Source organism: Zootoca vivipara, chromosome 1, assembly GCF_965207765.1.
Source record: "Zootoca vivipara chromosome 1, rZooViv2.hap1.1, whole genome shotgun sequence".
In the NCBI taxonomy this organism is placed as follows: Eukaryota; Metazoa; Chordata; class Lepidosauria; order Squamata; family Lacertidae; genus Zootoca; species Zootoca vivipara.
In genome coordinates, this window is record NC_142582.1 from 49,861,152 (window position 1) to 49,874,777 (window position 13,626).

The window sequence follows — 13,626 nt, forward strand, 5'->3', positions numbered from 1 at the left end:
AAACTCCCCCTTCATACTTTTATGCCCAAATTTCCAGACTTTGCTAATGAGTGTTGCTTTCTCTTTTCTTGAAAAACTGCACCATCCATCTTCCCCCAAACCAGTTAGTCCAGCATCCTCTTCTACATGGCCCATTCCAAAGGCAGGCTGAATTTTTTAAAATGTCAGATCAGAGAGGGCCAGTTTTGAATAACCACCACTTAGCGGAGCAGTTATTAATGTTTGAGGATGATAGGGATGCACATAGAGAATCCAGAAAGTGTTGCATGGCATATCATATCGCATAGCAAAAATCCTCCACTGAGTTACCTGAAAGTAAGCTATACATATGTTTTCAGAATATGGAGCAGATCTTACAGTGAAAAAATTGCACATGTTGAGTTGTGCAGATTTAACTGGCTCTGGGCAGTCACTTTGGTCACAACACTTCCTGCAAAGCTGCTTGGATCTTTAATTGTGTGAAGGCTTGGAATCTTCTCTCCTATGCCCTAACTGACACAACCCTAGCCTCCCATAGGCCATTGACTGGTACATACCGGCCTGCCCAGAAAGCTGTAAGTAAAAGGTTTTGCAGCTTTCGACAGTTTTGGACCTGAGGTGTTTGTTTGTTTGTTTGTTTTTGGCATGCTTATGATGCAATTCTGCCTTTTTCCTCCCTTGTTGTAAAAGGAAACCCAAACTCCCCTGCTTAACTTGTAATGAAAACTCCACTTTCTTTATGAGAGAGATAATCAGAACAGGGTTTGTGCTGTGCACTTTTATTATCCAATACTCTCTTAAGCCTCCACTCACTCCTCTCCATCACACTTTTAACTGGAGGTCACCAGAACAGGCAGTTCGAATCCCTGCGACAGGGTGAGCTCCCGTTGCTCGGTCCCTGCTCCTGCCCACCTAGCAGGTCGAAAGCACATCAAAGTGCAAGTAGATAAATAGGTACCACTCCGGCGGGAAGGTAAATGGCGTTTCCGTGCGCTGCTCTGGTTCGCCAGAAGCGGCTTAGTCATGCAAGATGAGCGCCGCAACCCCAGAGTCGTCTGCGACTGGACCTAACAGCCCCTTTACCTTTACCTTTACCTTATAGTATTCTTCCTACAGGAAATAGGGTTGGCCCCTTCCGGTATGGTGGTGATCTTAGTATAATTATTTAGTAGCAGTAGTATTTTGATTTTTTACCCACCCTTCACCATAAGGTCCTAGGACAGGTTGTTGTTGTTTAGTCGTTTAGTCGTGTCTGACTCTTCGTGACCCCATGGACCAGAGCACGCCAGGCACTCCTGTCTTCCACTGCCTCCCACAGTTCCACTGGATGTTACAATTCCACTGTCTTCCACTGCCTCCCACTCATGTTCTTAGCTTCGAGAACACTGTCCAACCATCTCATTCTCTGTTGTCCCCTCCTTGTGCCCTCAATCTTTCCCAACATCAGGGTCTTTTCCAGGGTTGTCTTCTCTTCTCATGAGGACAGGTTATAGTAGGTTAAAAATCTAATATTAAAACACTTTAAAACAAATTAGAGTCACGAGAATAGGGTGAGTCCTAACAATCTATATCTTGGGTGCCAAAGCCCACAGTAAAAAAGTGTGCCCAGCATATGATGGAAGTTGTATAATTAAGATGCTATATCTCTATGGGAAGGGAATTTCACAACTTTAGGGCTGACACAGTCTGCCCTCTGATGGGCCACCCCCATCAAACTTCCAAGGGAAGCAGAACTACCAAGAGGGCCTCCTCTGCTGATAAAAAACATCTGAGAGGTTCTATAGGGCAGAATACGGTTTTTCAGATATTTGAGACAGCATTTGACTACCACATCCTGTCAGTGCTAGGATTTCTGTTTTTACAATGGGACTTTCTCCCTCCCCTCCCCCTACACCCTCACCAAATCTGCTTCAGAGGATTGGAGGGACCCCTGTGACAGATTTAGGGGGGTGCACAGAAGAAGGTGAGGGGGATAACACTCCTTTGAGGAAGCAGAAATACTTGTGGTGAATTTCTACATTGGATTCTACCATTGGGGCCTAAGTCATTTAGGTCTTTAAACACTAATGTGAGCACCTTGAATTGGGCCTGGAAACAAATTGGCAGCTGCTACAGCTGATTTAAAACAGGGTTTATATTTTTTAAGACTTTTAAAGGTCTTTCTTTTAAAAGGCTCTTAACTTTTTTTGCTTTTTTTTTTGCTTTTCTTTTTTACTGCTGTGCCTTCGGAATGGTTTTATACTGGCATGTTTTAATGCATTTTGATGGGTTTATCTTTTTTAATTTTGAAAATTTTGTTAATGCTGTTTTGTTTTATTGACTCTATTGTTGCTTGCCATCTTGGGTACATATGGTCCAGAAATACAGCTTTGAAATATCTAAAATCAATAAACCAAATAGGAAAATTAGCTAAAGCAATGCAAATTGACATTGTTTTATTCTGATTTTGGAGTTCTGAACTTCAGCCAATAGGGGGTTGCTGTGGGCACCAGGGCACAGTGGGCACATGTGCACCCATTGGCAACTCCTGGCCTCCAACTCAAGGATGGAATGCACACTAATGGCAATCCCACACTCCACATAGCAGACCTGACCCCAGAAGTGTTTCTGACCTGACGTGCAAATAGCAACAGAACAATTGCTCAGATGACCATGTCAGTCTGCTCTGCCAATTTGCACAACTTTCAGAACCAAATAACTATTAAAACTATGCATCTTTATGGATGTCAGACTCCTGGCATCTTTCATAGTCTTATAAAGCAACAAGGAAGTATTGTCCAAAGCTAGTATTGCATTGCGCGGGAAAGAGTTAAGATGAATGTGAGACATTTCAGCTCAAGGGTGAAAGGGGCACTAATGACAATCTCTCTCACACACATACCAAGTCAGTTTATTTATATACTACATTTTCCACAAAAACATTGTGCTCATAGTGGTTTTTAAGTACAAAGCACAAAAGATGAATTCCATGTTAGGGATCATTAGGAAAGCAGTTGAAAATAAAACTGCCAGTATCATAATGTTGTTATACAAATCTGGTGAGACCACATTTGAAATATTGTGTTCAATTCTGGTTGCCTCACCTCAAAAAGGATATTGTAGAGCTAGAAAGGATTCAGAAAAGGGCACTTAAAACGAACAAGGGGCTGAAGCAACTTTACTGTGAGGAAAGGTTACAACATTTGGCACTTTTTAGTGTAGAAATGAGACGAGGGGGTAGGGATGTGGAGGTGTATAAGATAATGCATTATGTGGAGAAATGAATAGAGAAGGGTATTTTCTGCCTTGCTCCTCATACTAAAACTCAAGACCATCCAACAAATGTTGGAACAATCAGAACAGATAAAAGGAGACACTCATTCACACAACACATAGTTATAATGTGGAATTAGCTCCCATAGTGATGGCCACCAACCATTAGACAAATACATGGAAGATAAGGCTATCAGTGGCTACTAACTACAATGACTATGATCTGTCTCCACGGTTGGAGGCATTATGCTTCTGAATACCAGTTGCTAAGAAGAGAGGGGAGAGTGTTATTGTGTCAAGGTCCTGCTTTTGTAGTTGTTATGCAGCAACAGCTGGAGGACTAAAGGTTCCCCACTCCTGCTTTACGGTAATACTTGCCATTCTTTATTGAAGAGCTTTGGTATTATTATTATGCTCTTCTTGGCACTGTTTAGTCAAAATTGGAGTATTTTTTTTTCAAAAGCCTTGCTGTTAAGTGCCACATCTAATGTGACACAGGGTCTCTGTGGCAGAGCAGCATAGTTAACTCATTTCCTCTAAACTCTGGGCCAGTGTCTGACCAAGAGGGCTATCACCTTCCCCTTGATACATTTTCTCCCAAGTTCCTGCAACTCTGTCCCATTTCCTTTGGCCTTATTCCTGGGGCAGAAATATTTCCACCTCTCTTATAGACAGTCCAGAATTGCACAAAGGGGGGAGGGGTCTGTAGGTGGGGATGATTCCACATAGGGCTTTCACAATGTTTTTCTCCCCCCCCCCCCACATGCACACCTCAAAATGGAGAGCTGTGAGAAAAGGCCTGTAACCCAAGCCAGGAAAACAGCAGCAAACGGGGAAAGAAAAGGTTATTGAGCAGCAGGCTGGGCTGCTGTGGTCTCAGAGCGAGCATAGACTGTCAGTTGTTAGGTGGGTGCCTCAGCGGGGAAAGACTGCCTTGATTATGTGTTATGCGGCAGTTACACAGGGACAGCGGCCCTGCATTCCCCGTTCCACAGTGCCGGCCTTTATGTGCCTGACATTTACTCTCTAAGCGTCGGGGCTACAGGGGGGAAAGGAAAACATTGTGTGCAGCGCTCGGCCACGCTGGCCTGTCACGCTCCCCACTTCCGCCCTGCTGGCTTCTTCCTGTTTGCCCCACTGGCCGCCCTGCCTACGACCCCTCAGTCCCCCTCAGCCATTGCTTGACCCTCCTAGAGCTTTCCTGCCTGGAGGGGTCCCTGGAATGACCTGGAAGCTGAGAGTTGCCTTCTGAGCAAATCAGTCCTTGGCTCTCACGGACACGTTTAGATGCCTAGCAGCTCAGCCAACACTTCCACCACCCCTCATTTGCTTTTGCTGCCCCCTTCTGACCCATATACATGGGCCAGGATGAAATCAGAGCTTCTTTCCTATTCCTCTTCATTACCTCAAGCCTGGATCACTTCTAGCTCTTTCAACCCTGCTTCTCAAAGTTTTACTTAAATCTCTCTCTCTCTTTAGAAACATCCATTTCCTTCCTTTATGGAGGCCAGACCTGTAAGGCTTTTTGACTCTAGCTGTGCATATAGGCATCTCCTGAATGTCTCAGTTAGCTTATGTTTATCCTCTGCACCAAAGGTAGAGGGAAATCTAGAGTCGGGGCTCTGTGCTGCTTTGTTAACTAAAAGTCCTGCAGTCAGCAGCTTTTCCCAAACACTCCCAGCTCTCGATGAGTTGTCTTACAGGGATGTGTGCAACATGTAGTCTCATAGCTGCATGCATAGACCAGGAGCCCAGTACTTTGCCTTCTTAGGATACATGGACTCAAGTTCAGCTGTGCCATCCCCTTCTAGCACGGCTGGCAAATTCATGCCCAATCTTCTTTACAGTACAGTGGCTTAAGTGGCAAAAATTGAATAAATCTGTGTTTCAGTAGGATTAAGTTAAGGCAAAGCACTCCAGGGAGCAGTAGCCCTCTTCAGTGGTCCCAGAGTGCCTTATTGTCACATAGTGGTTGAGAAGAAGCTTTATATTGAGTCTCTTCTGTCATGCCAAAGTTGAGGATACCTCCAGTTCACTCCCTATGGTTTATCATGGGTGACACCAGTTTTGGGTCCTGGGTTCCACCCTGCTCTGCCATGAACCAGTGCTCAATGCCTTATGCCTTGTTTCCCTTCCTTCCTTCCTTCCTCCCCACACCCCTCTCCCCTCTCAGCCCAAACCCCTTTGCTCCCCTGGCCACAGGGTGATTTATTAAGCATGCCCTCCCTCGATGGAACATGTGCTGAGGTTGCCCACGGGAATGTGGGCAGATCTGACAGTCGCACCGCCACAGCCCAGGCTATAATTTCAAAGCCAGCCCCAATCAGTTAAAAATATATTAAAAAATTGGAATATGGGCTTTGCCAGGGAAAATGTTTGTAACCACTTGGCAAGCTCTGGTGTGATAATGAAAGGGTCCAGGCTGCTCCTGGGGAATGACCGATTTAGAGACTGTGCTCACATAGGGACTTGGTCATTGGGCACTGCAACCTTAGCCAATATACTCCCCCTTCCCACCCCCAAATACATACACAGCACTCTGAAACCACTGCACAGTGCTATTAGCAGCTTGTTTCCTATTTGAACATATAGAGGAGGGGAGAAAAAAACACAAAGGATGGAGGGGCAAGGGTGAGGAATGGGCTTTTGCTTTAGGATTTACCAGGCAGTGGTCATCTCAGCCTAGTCATCTTCTGGTGCTGCAGGCTGTGTGAAGTATCAGCGCCTGTTGTGTTCAAGGGAGTCAGAAAACATCTATATAGGCACAATCAAAAGCTCCATCCATAAGTACCGGTATTGCAAGGAGGTTAGATATGAGAGTTTCTGTTATCTATTTGAGGCAAGCAAGTGGTCATCTGTTTGCCAAACTCAGGCTACCAATTTCTCCTGCCTGTTCCTCTGAGATGTCCATGCTGGTATACCATGCTAGTATACCATGGTTGCTCAGAATCCTAGTCTCCCTGCACATCTAAATCCTTTCTCTTTAGGTGTGCTTGGTTAATTTCCCCAAGTCAACCAAAACACTTTTTGAGGCCAAGCTTTAGTAGAATGTGCAGCACAATCCTATGCATACTTATTGGAAGTAAGTCCTATTAAATTATACCCAGGCAGATATAGCTTAAGACAAGCCTAAATTAACAGTTATGATGTGAACTTATTAGAGATAAGGTTGCTCTGCATTTTCTCTCATATTTCTCTAATCCAGTTTACTATCTGTTGAGGGGATTTCTTCCACACCAACTTGCCTTTCAGTGAACCCCTGGATGCTGGGGGCATGTTCCTGTGGGACACAGGCCAACTCTAATCACCTTTGCAATTGCCCTGGATGTATTTAGCTTGGGTCAGAACAGGCCCTTATCTCCACTCACTCCTGTACATTGATTGGAGAGTATTGCTAATGGTAGTCAAGCTTTCTTTCATTGCTGGTTTTCTCATTGAATAATCTCTATAAAACTTGTGAGGAACCCAAGGCTTCCTGAAACGCAGTTGGAAAAGCATTGCTCTAATCCAGGAGTACCCAATGCAGTGCCCTCCAGGTGATGTTGGTCTCCTATCAGTCGCAGGCAGCATGTTCAATGGTCAGTGCTGATGGAATTGCTGTCCAACATTATTTGGAGGGCAGTATGTTGCTCCCCTGAATCCAAAAAGACATCCATATTTGCTGTCTCCAAAAAGCATTTTTCTTCTTCTGACTTATCTGCCCCTAACAGGGCAACACTGTGTCAGCTAAGATGCAAATGTAGATATGATTACCTTTCTTTGATCATAGCTTCTGTTCAACACATTAATGTCTTTGCTGTACCTCTAAATATTCCTTCCTGGCCAGATAAATGGCTTTAATTCACCATCATAAATAATCCCTGCAAGGTAGGATGTGGTCCCTCCTAGATCATTTCCTGCAGAGCAAATGTATATTGTCTGGTGGCCTTTGCTACTCTATCTGCATGCATTAATTAAGTTGCTGTCTTCAGAAGGAAATGGAAGTTTGCTGCACATATGGCCCATAGGTAATGTGCTCTCTGATCACCCACAGGCCCTTGATTTTGTGGAGCTGGAGACCCAGACGACTATGCTGTTTTTGCTCTCATTGCTGTTTGGTCCCAACCTTGTTTCTTTCTTTGCTTGACTATCAATTTCCTCAAGTCGTTGAAACTCATGCTATACCTGGAATAAAGTATGGAAACGTTTGCTTAGATAGAAGCTGTCTGGACTTATAGACTTTACAAGTACGGTAACCAAGCCTGAGTAGCTGCCTTCCACATTTGTACCATTAAAAAAAAAAAGTGGGGATGCTCCCTAGCTAAGATAACTCTACCACTCCTTTGTTGGCTCCCTAAAGCTCTTTCTATCTGCCACACCATGTCTTGCCCATAGAAGCCTCTTATTAAGTGATGCCTTGGAATACCGGATGCTAGGGATAAATAATAGGCCTTCAAGATGTTTTGGCCTATGGGACCCATTAGTCCAGCCAGCGTGGACACTAGTAACGGACAATGGGAGGTATAGTCCCTAACATCTGGAGGGTACCAGGTTGAGGAATGTTGCTACAGACCAGCCTTCCACCCGACCCCTCATGAGATCTAACATCAGCCTGTCCGTCCCCCAGGGTGGGGATCTCATGACTATTCTACACCTATGTCCCACAGAAAGAAATTCTGACATGTCCTTCATAAAGTGTTGCCTATCTCACAGCTACAGAATGGATTGTGCTGTGGCTCCCCTGTTCCCTGGCAAACCTTAGTTCTTCCCTCTTGGCTTAGGAGCTGAAGGCTCAGAATCTCTGCCCCAGTGCCCTGCAGATCACTGAGCTCCTGGATGGCCTACTGTGTAAATCCTCTAGTACTCCTCCCAACCTTAGCCTTGAGCTGCTGGCATCTGATACATACTTGGCCTTGTCAGGTAGTCATAACACAGGCAGCAGCATACCCCCATTTAACTCATGCTGGCGAGCACTCTGCATCCGTCATGCTCGGCTGAGACGCAACTTTTTTTGCTGATTTTGTACAGGGACAATCCAAACCACCCGCCCACCTCAGCAACAGCTCCCGGGCAAGGGAATGGCATGTGCTCTTATTTGGCATCTTTCCCAATGACTCCCTTTTGGACATTGCTTGGTAGCGATTTTGCTATCTTTGGGACATTTTTTACTGCAGTGTCCTAGAAAGCTTTGATTATCTTGTGAAGGAGCTGGTGCATTGGATTCAGGCAGGGACTGCACATGGGGTCCATAATGAATTATCTGTTTGGGGGGAAGGGGGAGAATGAGTAGAATACTGAGGAGACAGTTTAGGCTGCTTGGGGTAGTTTCTGGACTGTTTAACTAACCTATTAGTAATGAACTAGGTGACATTTGTAGGTGGCCTAAGGTTTCATAAATCATGGCACTGGAGAATAGTTATAACCCAGGCATCCCCAAACTTCGGCCCTCCAGATGTTTTGGACTACAATTCCCATCATCCCTGACCACTGGTCCTGTTAGCTAGGGATCAAGGGAGTTGTAGGCTAAAACATCTGGAGGGCCGCAGTTTGGGAATGCCTGTTATAACCTCTATTTTAGACAATGATTGCTGTGGAAATCCTGAGTTGAATGGGGCTGTGGACCTATGTTGTTCATTTGTAAACATTACAGATTTCTGAAAATCTGAACAACACATTCAGTTTTGAATTCTGACAGCCTTGAAAAATGTCTCCTTGTTTTGTTTTGCCTTGAGGAGAAAGACATAATGACATCATGTGAGGAAGTATAATGTGCCTTGTTAGCCAATTAGTATTTGTGTCTTGGAATGGTTCTGTTTGTTGAGAGTTTGCTTGTTTGATTACTCGCTTGACTATTTTATATAATAACTTTACTCCAAAAGTTTTGCTTAGGAATTCATGACATTTGAATATGCTGTACTTGACACATTTTAACCTGGTTTTACATATTTGGTCCATTGCTATGAGAATCCAACTTGCTTTAAGGACTGAGGCTGCATTCCTATTCCCACTTACCTGGGAGTAAGTCCCACTGAATTCGAAAGTACTTGTCTTCTGGGTAGATACAGTTATGATTGCAGCAAAAGACCAACAGTCTGCTGCTATCCTGGGCTATTGTAGGAATTAAACTAAATGCAAGACTAGAATGATGTGTGATGATTAACACATCTAACAGCTTGATGTAACCCCCACTGGGGTGATAACCCAAATTGTGTAGATGCCACTTGGGTGCAAAGAGTGGCTAGCCATCTGAACAGGGCTTAGATACTGGGCAGCAGAAGCAGATGTTATGTTGTGTTTCGTTAAGTTACAAAGAGCGAAGAAGGTATTTTGTGCTCTCCTGCTCTCCCTTTACCTCCAAATGGGTTAAAATGAACTATAAGGATGGGCTTCCTGTGGAAAAAGTGAGTGCACAGGTGCTCTGAATCCACTGGATGGGCAGTTTGAAACAGAGGGAACACCAGTTTCCCAGATTTTGGTGTGTTGTTGAGTCTCTGCCGTGCTTGGTTCATAGTGATCTGTTACCTAATTGAGCCTTGAGACACTTCTTTTAAAAAACAAATCTGGAGCATTGTCAACACCAGATGGCACCAGAGCTTCCTTAGGCAAGATGACCTTATTTTGTGTTACTTAGGCAAGTTTCTGCTCTCCAGAGACATGCTAATAACCCCAACTCATCTTTGCTGCCTTAATAGCCCCAAGGGCATCACAGTGAAATATATACCTTCTGAGCTCATGGGCAGGGCTATAGCTCAGTGGTAGAACACATGCTTTGCATACAGAAGGTTCCCGGTTCTGTCCCCAGCATCCCCTGTCTGAACCTCTGAAAACCCACTGCCACTCAGAGTGAGCTAAATGGGATAATGGTGCAGCACTGTAAAAGTTTCCTATGTTCCTATTATTTATTTATATGCCACTTACATGCCAAAATGGGTCTAATGGCTCTCGTATGAATATGTGTAGAATCCCTTTCTAGAATGACAAGTGCAGAGTTTTTGCCCATCCTCCTCTGCAGTCATCGCCATAATGTCCTCTGCTATCGTGCAGTGGCGGAGCTTCATGCTCCGGCACGGGGGGGGGGGGGGCAGAGAGCAGGCGGGGCTGGGCTGGTGTGTGTCCCAGGGCAGGGCACCCAGCGGGGGGGGGGGAGCCACGATAGCACCCCATCGGGATCACGCTGCCAGGGGCGCGGCGCTCCCCCTGCACTCCTCTTCCTCCGCCAGTGCCAGAGTAACAAGGGGCACTTGAGCCTCGGCTTTGGGCAAAGAATCAGTGCTTGTCTTAGTGAGAGACCATAGGCTTTGAGATACACAGAGCACAATTTCTGGCAGTGGCTTAGAGAAAGCAGTGGGGGTCACCATGCCCTGGGATTTGCTACCACCTTGTTTTCTGCCAGTATTACCCATGTAGGGGGGGAGTGAATGGATGGGGAAAGCAAGGAAGGGTGGCAATGACCCGCCACGGTGCCTGCCCTGGGTACACTGTTTTTGTTCTGTGCCGGTCCCCTGCTGTTTACTTTTCCTTGAGTTATGACTATGTCTTTGCCTTTGATCTGGCACCTCCAACTGCCTATTGGCTGTTCTTGCCCTTCCTTTGGGGTTCATTCACCTGCCAGTTTTACAACTCACCACAGGCTGGACTTGATGAAAATGCTGATCTCAATGGTTATAAGCAAAACCTTTTGTTTGCAGTCCCTCTTGTGGGGTATGAAGGGGACAAAGGGTTATCTAAACCTAGGCTCCTCTCAAAAGCAACTCCACCCACTACTCCCTCCCTGCAAACAAGTCCACTGTTCCTCAAGAAAAGAGCAGGGGTACTGCAGGAAAAAGCATCTACAGAGGAACAGATTGAACAAGATGGCTTAAGCAAGTAAGCCAAACCATGTGCTATAGGGAAAAGCGCAGTTTGTAGATGCAGTGACCATTAACAATTGCTCAAGTCACTGGCAAGCCCTTCCCTTCATTTTCCTTAGTGGTATACCTCTGGCCAATGTGTTTGCCTTCTCCTTTAACAGACATGCAAGAAAACACACAGTAGTTCTGTTTCTGTTTTGAATATGGTATTCTGGACCATATTGTATCAGTGAACAGGGTGAATGCTCCCTAAAATTGCTGAGGTACTGAATTATACTGTGTGGATGCCACTATGAATGGGTAATCTAATTCCTCATAACACTAGGTTTCATTTGAAAAAGCACCTCCTTCTAGCCTTCATGGCTGTAAAAGGTGAATGCAGCATTTGCCAAAGACTCTGTGGGCCTTTCCAGTGGTTGCACATATTATTCTGGATGCTTGTCAACTCAGTGCCACAATGTCCAACATAATGTGTGGGGTGGGGCAGCTTTATTTCAGCTTTTCATTATGTTTGTATCGGTAAAATGAGATATTTGTGTCCTCCTTTGCATAGCCTCCAAAGAAAAGAGAAACAAAATCATAAAGTATAATAAAATGGTGAGAGGCTGTGCTGCAGGCACAGTTGTTAAAGGGCTTCATGGAACAGCAAATGAGTACTCAAAACTTCCAAGTGGTAAGGAGAAACAAAAAATATGATAACATCAGCATGACAAAGGGTTGTCACTCATCTCCAGTCATGTTATGGGCCATAGTCAGTAGGTGCCCACAATCCTGCAACATTTGCAATCTAAATGTGTGTGTGATTAGGGGAGGCGAGTGGTTGCATGTGCTGTGTGGCATAATATTATCCTTTCAGTACTGGGAATATGTGATTTTCCTGCAGCAGAAGCACTTTGAAGGAAAGTGTCTGGATTCCTCAGAAGAACCAAGTAACATAAGCACATACAAATAAAAGCATTTTCTTTGAAGGCTTTGGTTACTCTGGAAGGGCCTTTCATTAGCAATCGCAAGAATAAGTCTTTTCATCCTGTTATTCCCTGTCAAAGCCTATAGGTTCATTCCCAATACTCCTTAACTGCCTACCCTTGGTTATTATACCGGTATCCCCTGCATCCCAACCTCCTTGCCTTCTTTAATAGTACTTTTGCCATCAGGACAGCTTAATTTGGTGTGTGTGGTCCTCTCCCAACTGTGTAGTTGCCTCTTCTGTTGATGCGGATCCATTTACTTCTATTGAACCCAAAGTGATAGATCAAAGAGCAGTTGCATTATTTATGTCATTTGCAGAATGTGCTCTAGTCCCAATGCAATGGCAGAGCCTTTCATCTGAACTTGAAGCAGGCAAATGTCTGCTTGTTCCTCCTCATTTTGGTGAAGGGGAAACACATGCTTGCATTGCAGTGAGGGTGATTCATATGGACCCAGCTTCATGTCACAAACCTCATGTTGTAGGGAGGGGAGTTGATAGGCAGAGTCCCACTGCTCTGCATCGTGAAGCTGAGGCTTCCATTCATACTTCTGTACACAACAGAAATTGATGAGGTCATATTATCCCCAGATTATTTTACATGACTTCTACCACTCAGTAGAACACCTCCCAAATTAGTGCTCCCAGCCTCCCTTACTCCCTTTGACCTCACATTAATATTTTCTAGGATGTTGGAATTTGGATAGAATAGGAAGATCTCCACATCTAAAGAATAAGCTCCCCTCACCCCACCACATGTAGCATAATATCCCTGTAGCTCAGTGATAGATCACCTGCTTTGCAGGAAGGTTCTGGGTTCAGCTCCTAAGATCTCATCTTGCAGAGGTGGGGAAGACCACTGCATGAAGCCTTGAAGAGCGGTTGCCAGTCAGAGGAAGACCACTGCATGAAGCCTTGAAGAGCGGTTGCCAGTCAGAGCAGACACTAGGCTATACTGGAGCAATGGTGCAACTCAGTATAAGGCAGTTTAGCATGTTTAATCTAATATATGCAAATGACCAGTTGCCAGAGAGAAGCTGGAGCCCTACTTGATGCTCAAATGGTCCTGAAAGAGTTTAGGGTGGTTTGGAACTTATATCAAGACCTGTGTGACATTCCTCTCTCACTCCCCACCCCTTTCTGTCAGCCTGTTGTCCCCTCTCCTATTAGCTGGGAGCCTTGTGTCACTCCTATGGCCTGGAGTGGGAGGAGTGAGTGACAGGCATTGCCTTTGGACTCTGGCCTTGAGCAGCTCAGTGGGTGAGTGCCTGGAGAGGAACTGCCCTGTTATCTGTTACACTTTGTTCTCCCGACTGTTTGGGTGTGGAGCATGCACAGTGCACAGAGAAGTTATCTCTGGAAGCCTTTGAAATGCAGGCAGCAGGCTGGGCTCACTGTGTTCAGGGGTGGGTGTGTAGGCCTTGTGCCCCTCACCCTGTGATGATAGCGCTCCTCACCATTTTGTCATGAGGGGGGGGAACTGTTTCACAGCTCTTCCTCATCAGTGTGCGTATCAGGGGTGCCCAAACTTTTTTCAAAGTGAACATGTGTGTGGGCCGGCCAAAGTTGTTGAGCTTTTTTTTTTTTTAGGATTGAAGT

At 45.2% G+C, this 13,626-nt stretch overlaps 1 protein-coding gene across 3 annotated transcripts in view; it reads left to right on the forward strand.

Moving 5' to 3' along the window:
• NHEJ1 (non-homologous end joining factor 1) overlaps nt 1-13,626 on the forward strand; it is a 109,180-nt gene that overhangs the window by 84,789 nt on the left and 10,765 nt on the right. The window lies entirely within an intron of this gene.